This window comes from Carassius auratus, unplaced genomic scaffold (genome assembly GCF_003368295.1).
Source record: "Carassius auratus strain Wakin unplaced genomic scaffold, ASM336829v1 scaf_tig00001866, whole genome shotgun sequence".
In the NCBI taxonomy this organism is placed as follows: Eukaryota; Metazoa; Chordata; class Actinopteri; order Cypriniformes; family Cyprinidae; genus Carassius; species Carassius auratus.
In genome coordinates, this window is record NW_020523407.1 from 55,828 (window position 1) to 70,324 (window position 14,497).

At 35.8% G+C, this 14,497-nt stretch overlaps 1 pseudogene; it reads right to left on the reverse strand.

The window, feature by feature from the left end:
* Positions 1 to 8,930: 8,930 nt before the first annotated feature.
* Positions 8,931 to 11,853, reverse strand: LOC113069616 (alpha-1,3-mannosyl-glycoprotein 4-beta-N-acetylglucosaminyltransferase C-like; annotated as a pseudogene).
* Between the last annotated feature and the right edge of the window lie 2,644 nt (positions 11,854 to 14,497).

The following is a 14,497-nucleotide window of genomic DNA, read 5'->3' on the forward strand; positions in this document are numbered from 1 at the left end:
AGCGGAGCTTCTCTCTGACAACATCTCCAGGACACTTCGCTCCATGTGACTAGTAAGTCAATTCTCAAATAACCATTATGATGAGTTTTGTTCCACCCGCTTAAATGATAAAAGTACTTGTGCTGTAAAACCTATTAAGACTGTGTCTGTTCCCAGAATAGTGAGGTCAAAATATAAATATAAATATAATGTAGGATCTAGAAAAAATCTTATCGTAATTAAACCAGAAAAATGTAAAGTAAATGAACAAAAACAATTTTTAAAGTTTGGGCTCATAAATATTAGATCACTCACACCAAAAGCAGTTATTGTAAATGAAATGATCACAGATAATAGTTTTGATTTACTCTGCTTGACTGAAACCTGGCTAAAACCAAATGATTATTTTGGTCTAAATGAGTCTACTCCACCAAACTACTGTTATAAGCATGAGCCCCGTCAGACTGGTCGTGGCGGGGGTGTTGCAACAATATATAGTGATATTCTCAATGTTACCCAGAAAACAGGATACAGGTTTAACTCTTTTGAAATACTAATGCTAAATGTTACTCTGTCAGACATGCAAAAGAAATCTAATGTATCTCTTGCTCTGGCTACTGTGTATAGACCACCAGGGCCGTATACAGAATTCCTAAAAGAATTTGCAGATTTCCTCTCAGACCTTCTAGTTACAGTTGATAAGGCGCTAATCATGGGAGATTTTAATATTCACGTTGATAATACAAATGATACATTAGGACTTGCGTTTACTGACCTAATAAACTCCTTTGGAGTCAAGCAAAATGTCACCGGGCCCACTCATCGTTTTAATCATACACTAGATTTAATTATATCGCATGGCATCGATCTTACTGCTATAGATATTGTACCTCAAAGTGATGATATTACAGACCATTTCCTCGTATCGTGCATGCTGCGTATAACTGATATTAACTATATGTCGCAGCGATACCGTCTGGGCAGAACTATTGTTCCAGCCACCAAAGACAGATTCGCAAATAACCTGCCTGATCTATCTCAACTGCTATTTGTACCCAAAAATACACATGAATTAGACAAAATTACTGACAACATGGGCACTATTTTCTCTAATACATTAGAAGCTGTTGCCCCAATCAAATTGAAAAAAGTTAGAGAAAAACGTACTGTACCATGGTATAACAGTAATACTCACTCTCTCAAGAAAGTAACTCGTAGTCTTGAACGCAAATGGAGAAAAACTAACTTAGAAGTTTTTAGAATTGCATGGAAAAACAGTATGTCCAGCTGTAGACAGGCTCTAAAAACTGCTAGGGCAGAGCATATACACAAACTCATTGAAAATAACCAAAACAATCCAAGGTTTTTATTTAACACAGTGGCTAAGTTAACAAATTACCAGATGCCACCTGATTCAAATATTCCACCAACGTTAAATAGTAATGACTTTATGAATTTCTTCACTGATAAAATAGATAACATTAGAAATACAATAGCGAATGTAGATTCTACAGCATCTAACACTTCAGTTTCATCCATCGCACCCAAACATAAACTGCAGTGCTTTACAACCATAGGACAGGAGGAGCTAAATAAACTTATCACTGTATCTAAACCAACAACATGTTTATTAGATCCTGTACCCACTAAATTACAGAAAGAGCTGTTACCTGTAGCCGTAGAAACGCTTCTCAATATCATAAACTCGTCGTTATCTTTAGGACAAGTCCCAAAACCATTAAAGCTGGCGGTTATCAAGCCTCTTATTAAGAAACCAAAACTAGATCCTAGTGTACTGGCAAATTATAGGCCTATTTCAAATCTTCCATTTATGTCTAAAATTTTAGAAAAAGTTGTGTCTGCTCAATTGAGCACCTTCCTGCATAAAAATGATCTGTATGAAGAATTTCAGTCAGGTTTTAGGCCCCACCATAGCACAGAAACTGCACTTGTTAAAATTACAAATGACCTGCTCCTTGCGTCAGACCAAGGCTGCATCTCATTTCTAGTCTTACTTGATCTTAGTGCTGCGTTCGACACCATAGATCATGACATACTCATAGATCGATTACAAAACTATACAGGTATTCAAGGGAAGGCTCTAAGATGGTTTAGATCCTACCTGTCCGATCGCTACCATTTTGTTTACTTAAATGGGGAGTCATCTCATTTATCATCAGTAAAATATGGAGTGCCACAAGGATCCGTCCTAGGTCCCCTTCTATTTTCAATATACATGTTGCCCCTTGGTAATATTATTAGAAAATACGGAATTAGCTTCCACTGTTATGCTGATGATACTCAGCTATATATATCAACGAGACCAGATGAAACTTCCCAATTATCTAAGCTAACAGATTGTGTTAAAAATGTAAAAGATTGGATGACAAAGAATTTTCTCCAATTAAATTCGGATAAGACGGAGATATTAATTATTGGACCAAAAAACACTACACAGAATCTTGTAGATTACAATCTGCAACTAGACGGATGTACTGTAACTTCCTCTACAGTCAGAAATCTGGGTGTTATATTAGACAGCAATTTGTCTTTTGAAAATCATATTTCCAATGTTACAAAAATTGCATTCTTCCATCTTAGAAACATTGCCAAGCTACGAAACATGTTATCTGTTTCTGATGCAGAAAAGCTAGTTCATGCATTCATGACCTCTAGACTGGACTATTGTAATGCACTTCTAGGTGGTTGTCCTGCTTCTTCAATAAACAAGCTACGGGTCGTCCAAAATGCAGCAGCGAGAGTCCTTACGAGGTCAAGAAAATATGATCATATTACCCCAATTTTACAGTCTCTGCACTGGCTACCTATTAAGTTCCGCATCAGTTACAAATTATCATTACTTACCTATAAGGCCCTAAATGGTTTAGCTCCTGCGTACCTAACTAGCCCTCTACCACGCTACAACCCATCACGCTCCCTAAGGTCACAAAACGCTGGACTTTTGGTAGTTCCTAGGATAGCAAAGTCCACTAAAGGAGGTAGAGCCTTCTCACATTTGGCTCCCAAACTCTGGAATAGCCTTCCTGATAATGTTCGGGGTTCAGACACACTCTCTTTGTTTAAATCTAGATTAAAAACACATCTCTTTCGCCAAGCATTCGAATAATGTATCTTTTTAATTGTGAGTGTAGTTGCATCTGATCAAAGGTGCATTTTTATTCATTAGCTTGGGTTAAACTAATTTTACTTTGTTGGATCAGCAGCTATGCTAATGATGTCTGTATTTTGTTTCTATGTTTTGCCACGGGATTCACATCCCGTGGTAACTAGGATTTACACAAGCTCCAGTCTGGATCCAGAACACCTGAGAAGAGATGATGCTGACCCTCAGAGGACCCCAGATGATGCTAACCCTGAATCAACAAACAGAACTAACAATTATTCCTAAATGTGTGACTTAATCATATAATAACTTAATTAATAATATTGATAGTTCATCGTCTAGCTGACTACGTCTTGTATTATTATTATTTTTTAGTTTTTCTAAAATCCTGTCAAATGTGCACAAACTACTAGCTACTACTAAATATTGTAGAAACATAATTTTCTGTAAAGTTGCTTTGTAACGATTTGTTTTGTAAAAAGCGCTATACAAATAAACTTGAATTGAATTGAATTGAATGCCTTGATTTCTTTATAGGGGCAGGACAGCTATTAAGTGGAGACTATATTTTACAGACAAGCTATTTAAAAGTTAATGGTTAGCAGTTTTTTTGTGTTTATTTAATTGCTATGTAATCTCTGATTTCCTGCAGTTACCATTCTACCACAAATGGCTTAAAATATTCACAGATTGGTGGTAAACCAAGTCACTGGAGATATGTGAGGTGTTGGGTTCAATAGAACTGAATAAAAACACATAATTCACACGTTTCAACATATTTTTCCTCCACACCTGTCATCCGCAATTTCATCTAAGGGTAATATTTGAAAAATTCTTGGCTTGCAGGCGTGAATAAACCTCAAGCACTGCAGGCATTTTACTTTGAAATGCTTTCAATGCGGTAAAACTGTTTAATACTTTTTTTGTTGTCAATCATGGTTTTATCAAGTAACGTGTTAAGGCAATTGCAGTAACACACTTAGGGTTTGTGCAATGTTTGCCCGCGTTTATCCTTCTTATAGCTCAATCACAAATGTTTAAGTGATTTGATGTAAATGCTTTTCAATCCCTAAAAGGGGTCAACTATTTAAAAGCTTTTATTTGCTCTTCTACTTTGACGTCCCTGAAGCAAATGTGCAAATATTTCTATCTTAAAGCGACACATCTTTCATGCTAAAGCTCTGCCAGAAAGATTTCTTCTATTGCAAATCCAACCCCCATGCTGTCCCATTAATGGTGTAATATTGAGGTACTGATAAATCTATAGTTTCACTGTAGAGCTCTGGGGCTTAATCAGCTTGCAGTTTGAGACAGATCGAAGTGGAATTACTTTCATATGAAACTCAGCTGAACTTTTTGAGTAAAAAACAATCGATTGGTTCCCACTCCCTGCCTTTTATATTCTGCCTGCCTCACTGAAGGTATTAACATCCATAATGATTTTTCCTGGGAATCAGATGGCGTGAGAGATCCTGTGCACAGCAGATCATTTGGGAATATGATATGAGAAGCCTCTCCGCCTCAGATTCGCATCATCTGATTGTATGGTTTGGTACCTTATTTACGCAGACTGGCTGCCATGGAAACCTCGAATCGATTGGGTGATGCTCTGCGCGGGGCCAGGAGTTATTATGGCATATTGGTTTTTCTGGACCATTCTGACACCTTTTAAAATGCATATTAGCTACGGTTTCCCACATATCTCGCCTGCCATATGGACTCACCTCAGCATTAGTTCCACTCCACTTTGAAGGGCAGTGCTGCTGTAGCCTCAGATTTTCTGTACTGAAAATGTGGAAATTGCTGGGTCTGCAACAAAAATAGGCCTTCTAGGGAACACTCAGTGTTAACTTAATGTAAGGATCATTTGAGATAGTTGTTCATATATACATAATTGAATTATGTAGAAACATGAATTATAAAGAAGACAATTGTAATATTATCCTTTATAAAGAACAGATTTTTGACAATTTACTTGCAATCCTTTGGTATGAAAAACAAGAATATGTTACAAAGGAAACTGTAACAGTAAAAAAGGCTTAAAAAATGAATGATTTGATGATAACTTGAAAAGTAATACATAGTTAAAATTCACAATCATCCAAAAATATTGTGGAAAAATTAAGCAAATAAATTTTCATACATCACTTTTTTGCTGAAATATTCTCACAAAACATTCCTTTTCAAGGATTTTTCATCTGCTGAATTAAGTTTCATCACTGGTTTATTTGTGACTGAAGTTAAGCATGTTACAGTTGCCTGCAGTCTCTCCTACTGTACCCATCATTTATCATGGTAAAAATTAATTTCATTATACAAGAAAAGAATTTGCTAAGTGCTGTAAAAACAATTTTCAGTTTTACTTTTATTATTTTCTTTGAAAACCTATGTCTGTAAAATACATGTAGTACTTGATCAAAATGTGAGAGCAAAAAGTAATAACTTTGATGAAATTTCTATGAAATGTGCATTACTTACTGAGAGCCTGCTTCACTGGGGTGATTCACAATAGCTGTTATTGATTGTGATTGACATCTCAAAGAGCCTACGCGATACTTAAATTGATTTCAAATGTTTTGTGGAGAGGGGAAAATTTTAAAAACAATAGGAAAGAAAGAAAGAATTACTGCAAAGGAACGAGTTTCCACCATTATCTGTACCATAAGTGCACCTAACTGAACTGGTTTCAAGAGCCAGATTTGATCTTGGACATCAAGGCCCAATACAAAATTGGAATAGTCTGTCATGCAATCAATTTCACAATCAATTCAAAGGGACACTCCTCCCCAAAATTAAAATATTGCCATTAATCACTTACCCCCATGTTATTCCAAACCTGTAAAAGCTTTGTTTGGATATGAAACAGATATGACAATATGTCACAATCCATCAGTTAAGGACTTTGCAGTCGCATACATCTGAAGTCTGAAATCTTGACACTAATAATAAGAGCAACACTTACAGACTAACTTGGAGGGAGGATACAGCAATTGGAAATATTTCCTCAGGGAAGTATTTGTTATACCATGGCAATGTGTATAATTTATATTTCATTGTTTACCTTTGTTTTTTAACTTGTGCAACAACCAAAATAATTTAAGAGAAAATCCTGTGTTTCTACAAAACACTGTATGATGAAGTAATATACTGCGGAATAGAAACAGAAAATCCAGCCAAAATATAGCCTAAGCATTGTAAATTCATTATGAATGTATAAACATGACACAAAGCATATGAATAAACAAATAAATAATGCATGAGGCAGCTACTGCTTTGGGCCATGGTTTGATAGAATCCACTGACATCTGTGATCATTTCAAGACTCTAAAATTCCTTTATACACTTTATCACACAAGCTAATGTTTATTTCCACAGCAGTAAGGGATTTCTGAATAGTGTGGCTTGTTTGAACTTGTGTTCACCTGCATAGACACAAAAGCAGGCCTAGGAACTTATAAGGCAGAGAATATTCAAATGTATCCAAGCTGGCTTATACTGTGCGTCCAGCCAGATTACTGCAGGAGAGATGTGTTCATCTGCATGCAAATTTATTTAGACCTCTACAAAAAAAGAATTTTGTTTCCCCAGAAGTGTTTTTCCTTACAATCTCTGGATTTTCAATGATGAAATGGCATTCATTTTAGTCAACTCATCACTTGAGTCAATGTATATTTAGGTACAATATACAAGGCAAACAGTTCTAATGATAAATGTAAAAAAATATATGTAATTTTACAATATAGTTACAGTACCATGTGACAAACAGTGTGGGAGAAATACAACATACTGTACATCATAACACATTCTCTTCACCTATGCAGCACGATACGTAAGATGTCCGTTGTTGTAATGTAGTATAAGTACAGTTAAATTACAAATCAAGTACAGTACAAAGCCAGTCAAGTTCAGAGAAGACACTTGAAAACAAGTCATAAAGCCTAAAACCGACAGGCGTACTAACACTGCGGCATTCTTTCTTAGCTCATGCATGAACAATGATTTAGTCAGTTGTTTTATTAGGAAGACAAAACCTTCCAATATTTTCATTTGTAACATTTCATTACTCACCCAGCCCTAAGGTTTAGCTGGCTGTTTAAAAAAAGGACCTGTGCTTTGCTCACAAGAAAGCATTAGAAAACTATTGAAAACATACTGTGACATTAAATAGCCATAAAAGTCTGAAATGCATCCATTCACAAATACAATTGAGCAAGAGGTATTCACGTCCAGTAAGCTGAATAAAACAGTGACAAAGAAACAATGCAGTTCTGACTTGGGAAAGAAATGAATGCAATGTAACACATTTCTAGCCTGAGAAATAGTGGTAGTAATGGCTTCTTGATAACTATGGCAGAGTTAACTTTTGACATAAGTTTGTGCAAAGCACTTCTTAATGTAGTGTACATTTTGTATCTTGGGTGTTGGAAAAGACAACTGCAAAAATCATGCAAAGTACAGATTATTTTTATGATCCAGTGAACTACTACACACGTGTGAACTGCAGTATGATAATAGACCAAAGAAAATCAGTTGTTTTCATGGGGAAAATAAATAAAGAAAGAAAAACAGGAGATAAACACATTCTGCAACATCACAGAGTCATGTAAACAGTTGTCTTATTATTGCATTATTCATGTGACATGCACACTCTGACGGAGTAATTAGATGGTTGCGAAACCAAGTTTTAATGTCTCTCAAAACATCTTGTGGAAAAGTGATTTGGTAAACAGAGTAAACAAATACTCATAGTGACAGATATGGTGTATAGAGCATACACTCACACAATGACAGAAAACTGCATTTAGATGGAGTCCAACAATTACAGCCATGGGTTTGCTATGAGAACGGTCTGCTCTAGGGTGGTTTTTGCTGGTGTCATTTTATGGGGGAATGAGTCGAACAAAATTCAGTTTACCCTGGTAAAATTGCACTGCGCAAAAGATAGGAGGAAAATACTGAAAAGGGGAAGGAGGTTTACCTCATTTCTCACTGTACTGTCCATTCACAACACTTCAGAAGATGGGCAAATAGCCACACTGTCCCAGTCCATGCCTCTGAAGAAATGCACAAACAAAACAAAACTCTACTAAAGAGACCCTTTTGGCCCAGGATTGATTGAATAACATTTCTGCTATTATTCAGTGTGGAGATAACAGGAAATGTTGCGGAGTAGATTCATGCCACAATACATTGTATATTCAAGACAACATTGACCCTGTGTACTTGGCAGAAAGGAGAGCAGGATAAGCAAATCTTTTAGAGGTATAGAAGAGTAAACAAACCAAAAAAATAAAATAACTTAACTCAAATGAAGTGCTTATAATTCAGTTTCAAGCAACTTTTCAGTAACTATAATTGGAGATGCCTGTTTGTTAAAATATGGAAAACAGATTCACTGTGAAAAATCATTGCTTATATATATATATATATATATATATATATATATATATATATATATATAAGAAGGACACATTTACTTAAAGCAAAATTATGCAAGACATTAAGAGTTGTTTATCAGGAACATCTCAATTTAAGTTTATCTTACTTCAATGGGAAATATTTTTTTCTTTTGTAAACCTTAATAGATCTCTGCTTCAAGCAAGAAAAACGTTTAATAAAAGTTGTTAAAATTAATCTCAATAAAAATGATATAAATAGGTCTGGTTTAAGGAAAATAAGGGGCAAAAAGTTCTTTGTTGAGGAGTACACATGATATACACATATGAATTAATAATGAAAAACGAGGGAAACAAATAAGTACTCTTAATGTTTTTATATATATTATATATATATATATATCTTTATTGTCTGAATCGTTCATGTTGGAATTAACTGAAATGCCTTAGATGTGTCAAATATTGTACTGCCTTTAAATTAGTCTGAATAAATTTGAATAAATAAAGGTGAATTTCTCAGGTGAATAAATAATTTATAAATTGCAGAAATAAATAAAAAAGATAAATAAACAGATACTTGTGCCTTTAGCTACGGTTCAAAAAAGTTCTCATTGACCGGCACCTTGAATAGTCCAGAGGCTTATGCTTCTTATGATAAGCCATTCTTTCTGACTTGCTGTTACCAACAATGCGAACACACTCAATATCAAACGCTATCTTGTGGTCCACATCTTGAACCTCAATGTTTCCATTTTTAAACTCCCCTAAAGTTATATAAGAGGAGCACTGCCTTCCCTTTTTAGTTCCTACTAATTTCTCCCCCACTTCCAGAGCTCCGTGATGCAAAATATCATTCTGCCGATCATCCGTTCCCGTGATGATCTTGATTTTGCTGATTTTTGTTGCCTTGTTGAACACTATTACATAAAAGTCCCCAGTGGATGGAGCCTTGCCCCAAAAGTACTCATCCACACTACTGTAAGCTTTGGCAGCATCATAGCTCTCAAAAACATTTATGTTTGTGTACAAACTGGCAGGTGGGTTGTCTGGGATATCAAGGGAGTCTTCTTCAAAGTCATCATCCTTAAGTTTGTTTTCTGCCCCTTTATAAGAGGAATAGTAGCCCATGTGTTGAAAAAGGGAAGGCTTGAAGCGAATCGCATCCTTCTGAGCCAGTAGGCCTCGGAAGTGGATAAGAAGCCAATCGCAAGGCATCTCCTGATAGAACATGAGCAAGAAATGGGCAAGTCTGGGAAGGTCTCGTGAGTGGTACAACTTCCCTATGTAGCCCAGTTTGGAGAATTCCAGCATCACCCAATACGATCCCTCCCTAGAAGCTACCACTTTCTTTAGGGCGGTGAGAAAGTTTCGGAGAGCAGCGCACATCGTCCTCCAACATCATGTAGAAGTCTGACAGGTTGGTGCAGAAGTTTAGCAGAAATGCATAATCTACATTCTGTTTGGAACGGAAGCGTACCCTATCCTCCGGATCATTGTAGTTTCTCTTCAACCCATCCAGGGATGGGTAGTATTCCTCAGGAGCATGGATAACTAGCAGCCGTCCTGCAATGATATGGTGGCCGAACTTCCTTGAGATTTCATGAACTAGGCTCTCGCACCATGCCAGGTCAAAGTCTGCCAAGTGGACAACCACAACAATCTCTTTGAGCTCCTCGTAACTAGATTGGTCAAAAATAGACTTGATGGTCTCCAGCAGGTAGTTTCCTCGCTTTCTTTTCACAGACGACAATCCAATGGTGAGATACTCTGCAAAAGTACATGAAAAATTATGGAGGAAGAGAATCTATGCCTTGAACTGATAAAAGTTAAAACTAAAAAAAGTTCTTAATCAATAATAACTTTTAATCTTAATCAATTTTGTTATGCAGTCCAGTGAGGAATATACAAATATTACTAAAACTATATACATTTACCTAAAGCAAAATGATGTAAGTATGTAATTGTCATTTTTTGTGTGCCTTCTCGTGTGGCAGTAATATGTATATATAGGGGTGTGTGTGTGTTGCCTAAACATACATATACAGAAGAACACAGATAAATAATTAAATATATACATAAATGCACAACTCGAAATGCTTTGATCATAAATTATACAGTTGTGCAGTTTTTGCACATTGTACATATTTTTTTTTGATAAATCATTTTATTTTTTTAAACCGTGTGCACTGTTAAAGTGTACAAAGGACTTAAGTCTTACTCTTCGAGGTAAAGGTGTTCCAGCGAGGTACCGATAAGTCACGTTTGATCGTTCCAGAAAAATTGGTGATTTCTTTAAATGTATGAACATAATGCCTCTGAGTTCAGCGGATGCATTGAGGTTTCTCGTAACTGACGTTTGTCTTCCTCCTGAAACACATGACATCCAAGATCCAAGTCTAAATATTGTCAACAAGTCCAATGTAAGTAAAAAGTCTGTCACAACATTTCAATGAGCCTTAATAAAGCAAGAAAAAATGTCTAAGACAGGATTATATGTAACACGATATGCCACGATTCCTTTTGCATCTTTAAGATTAAGCTGCAGACCATTATTTTTAGATTTGGCAATATTCTTGCACACTTTTGTATAATCTCATTAAATGTAAATGATGCCTTTTTTTATTATAATTAATTGTACACACAATAATTACTCACTCAACTTTTAAATAACTTATCTTGTATTAAATTATAGCATCCTTGCTATACTTCAATGTCTTTTTTACCACACATGAACAGATCACACTTTACAAAATTCTTCCTGGCTGTGATGATGTTTATATTTCAATTAAATGGGTGTTATTTTGGAACAGTGACTTAGTCAAAATGGGTACAGAATTTTTTAATAATTCAACAGACAAACACACGCGACATGCTATGATCACAAAGTTTTGATCATAAAGTTGGCCTTATGAATAATACATTTGTCTCTTGCATTTGGACTGCCTCTACATCATGAAATTTTAAATAGGCTCCAGTGTGAGCTCTGATAATTATACATGCGCAGCACGGCACCAGCAGCCTTACACGCAACCTTTGGTAATTAAAGCATATAAACAAAATAACTATTCAGCACAGAGATAATTCATGCTATATCACATGCAACAACAGTAGCCAAGTTGTTGTGAAGCCTACTATTGTCTTGTTATCTGCTCCACTGATGTTGTAAATAAATTGGCCTCTGTAATTTACCTGCTGGATTTCAACAGGTAAACAAACTCACCAGAACGTAGCCATCCTCGATGTAGAGGTTTATGAAGAGCAGGAAGGTAATGAGTGCCACCAGAAAAGGAATGGTGGAACGTTTCCGGAAACATCTCATCTTGTCCAAGTACTTCAACACCAGTCTCATGATGGAATCTGATAGAAACAAAGATAAAATGCTACATCAGGATGTATCATTAATAGGCTAAAAATATGCTATGCATTTCTCAGACTGCTGTTTTCATTGTCTTTGAATTGCAATTCAGTAGATTTCCCATTTTGTCATACAAATTCAACTTCTTGCCAATTCATAATCATGGTTTAAGTGATTGGGAGACAATTTTTCAATTCTAAATTTTCCATAACCCTGATAAAAGTACAGTTCTGATGTGGAATTTCCAGGGTCTCCTTTTAAATAAAAATATTTCAGATGTGAAAACTTGACGGTAAAAATGAAGTGCAGCTGCCTAAAAGGATCATGTCTTTATTATTCCGGAGAAACTGCCACCGATTTCTGGCTGTGCAGCAATCAGAGAAGCACTTCTTTTTCCATATAAGACAGGGCATTTACTCTTAGGTCACACTAAAAATAAGCAGCAGGCTTGTGTGCCTCTAAGCACAGTAATTAACCTGACAACAATGTAGGTATAATACAGACTTCAGCCGAAGAACACACTGTGAGGTTAATATCTCAACCATGCTCACCAGACATTAGCAAAGTATGAACCCTGTAAGTGCTTTTGTTTTGCCCTTTTTGAGGTCTGTGCTTCAAGTACGAAGAATGATGAAAAATGCCACTTCAGTTTCAGCTGTCTTCATCTGATGATACATAGTTGGAGTGAATGTTTTTGAAATAGAAAAAAAAAACAATTCAGTTTTATTTTTAACCTCAAATTGCACAGAGTAATCCAAGAATAGAAAGAAGGACGCAGGTGTTTTGGAAGGCTTTCATGTATCAGCCTTTTTAATGACTACTGCTAAGCACCTTAGACTACTAATGGAATACAAAATAACTTTACAGCCGATCCCATAACCAGATGCATATCGATTCTGCCCTCTGCCAACCTGTTACAACTGGGGATTGTCAAACCAAAATTCTATTCTTGCTTGTACTTAAAAAGTAGTGAACACATTAAGACTACAGATGTGGGGTTTTATTATACGCTATCAAGCAAAGATTTGGGGTCTTTTTTGAAGAAATAAATACTTGAACATACAATAATACATTAATGCAGCAAGAATACTTTAATTTGATCAAAATACATGACATTAAATAGACAGTGAATAGTAAATAAAAACTCAACTGCTCAACTGTTTTTCTTGAGTAGCAAATAAGCATGTCATAATTATTTCTGAAGGATCAAGTTACACTGAAGACTGGAGCATTGGCTGCTAAAAAATTCAGCTTCGCATCACAGACATAAATTATATTTTAAAATATATTCAAATAGAAACAGTTATTTTAAATAGTAATAATCTTTCACAATATACATTTTACTGTATTTTTGATCAAGTAATGCAGCTTTGGTGAGCTTGAGAGACTTCTTTCAAAAGCATATTAAAAATCTGACTGACCTCAGACTTTCTAATGGTAGTGTACATAATACATCTTAAATGCATTTTTTTAAATATATATTTAATAGTCTAATTCTTCCTTGTCAAAGAAACTTTTATTCAAGACAAAAGAAAATGCTGTGCATTTGTACTTAATGACAAACTGCATTATTGGTACCATTTGTATACTGCAGAAAATGTCAGTATCTAAATATATAATATGCACTTATTGTCATTCATAGAACACTTTAACTTTTTAATCCAACTCATTACAAGACAACAGACAGCAGAAAAGCATGTCGCCAAACTGATAGCTGTACTGCACGTTTCACTTTCTTGTGGCTGCCTTTTAACTTTTCCAGTTCAAACCATTTAGCATTTTGAAACATGCAGGTGGATTCTTGTAACGTCAATGTAACAAAAGAAAAAGAAGAAAAAAAAAATTCAACAAAGTTGTTTTCCTGAACTAAGCAGTCAGAAGGTTAAAATGGCACTATAAATTTTTCCAAATATCTTGTTGCAAAACTGTCTGCATTTCCCAGGTATTCTTCCACCCCCTCAAATCTCCAAGTGTCCAAACACTTCAGACGCAACCTCGGGCAGAAAATAAAACATTCATTAGAAATGTACTAAGCTGAGCTGACATTATCCCTCCTCCTTTCATGGATGCAGAGGAAGGCGTTTGTTGACATAAAAAAAACAAACGTTCTGAGCTCTGAAACCTAAAACTCGTATAATAACTGCATTTCTTTTCCAGAACAAAGCTACAGATTTAGTTGCCTGGTACCTTCATCTATTACGTAATTATACCTGACAGGGTCTGATTCTGGAAGAGCTAAAATTACAAGAAGAAACAGAACCATCCACAGCTGCCGAGGATCTCATTTGAAGGAGGGCTGACGTACATAACCTTCGGTTCATTCCCACTTCCTGCCGCTCTGTAGATACCTCCTGGGGTGAGCAGCCCTTTTTGCAGTCAATATAAACTGGCCATTTAGAGCATTACCGCCATGCTAAATGAAGCAGCTCAATTAGAGAACGAGAGGAGTAATCCCAAGAGTTGATTTCATAAAAACAGACGCAACCCTGCTGGTCCCTCTGACTAACATGGAATTGTTAGTGCATTACGCTGCGTTCGCTTTTGCGAACTGCCACAGTTTGACCAAACCCATAGGAAGTGTACTTATAAACACCCATTTATTTTAAAATGAGAACATGGGCGAGCATCATTTCGAGCTGCACA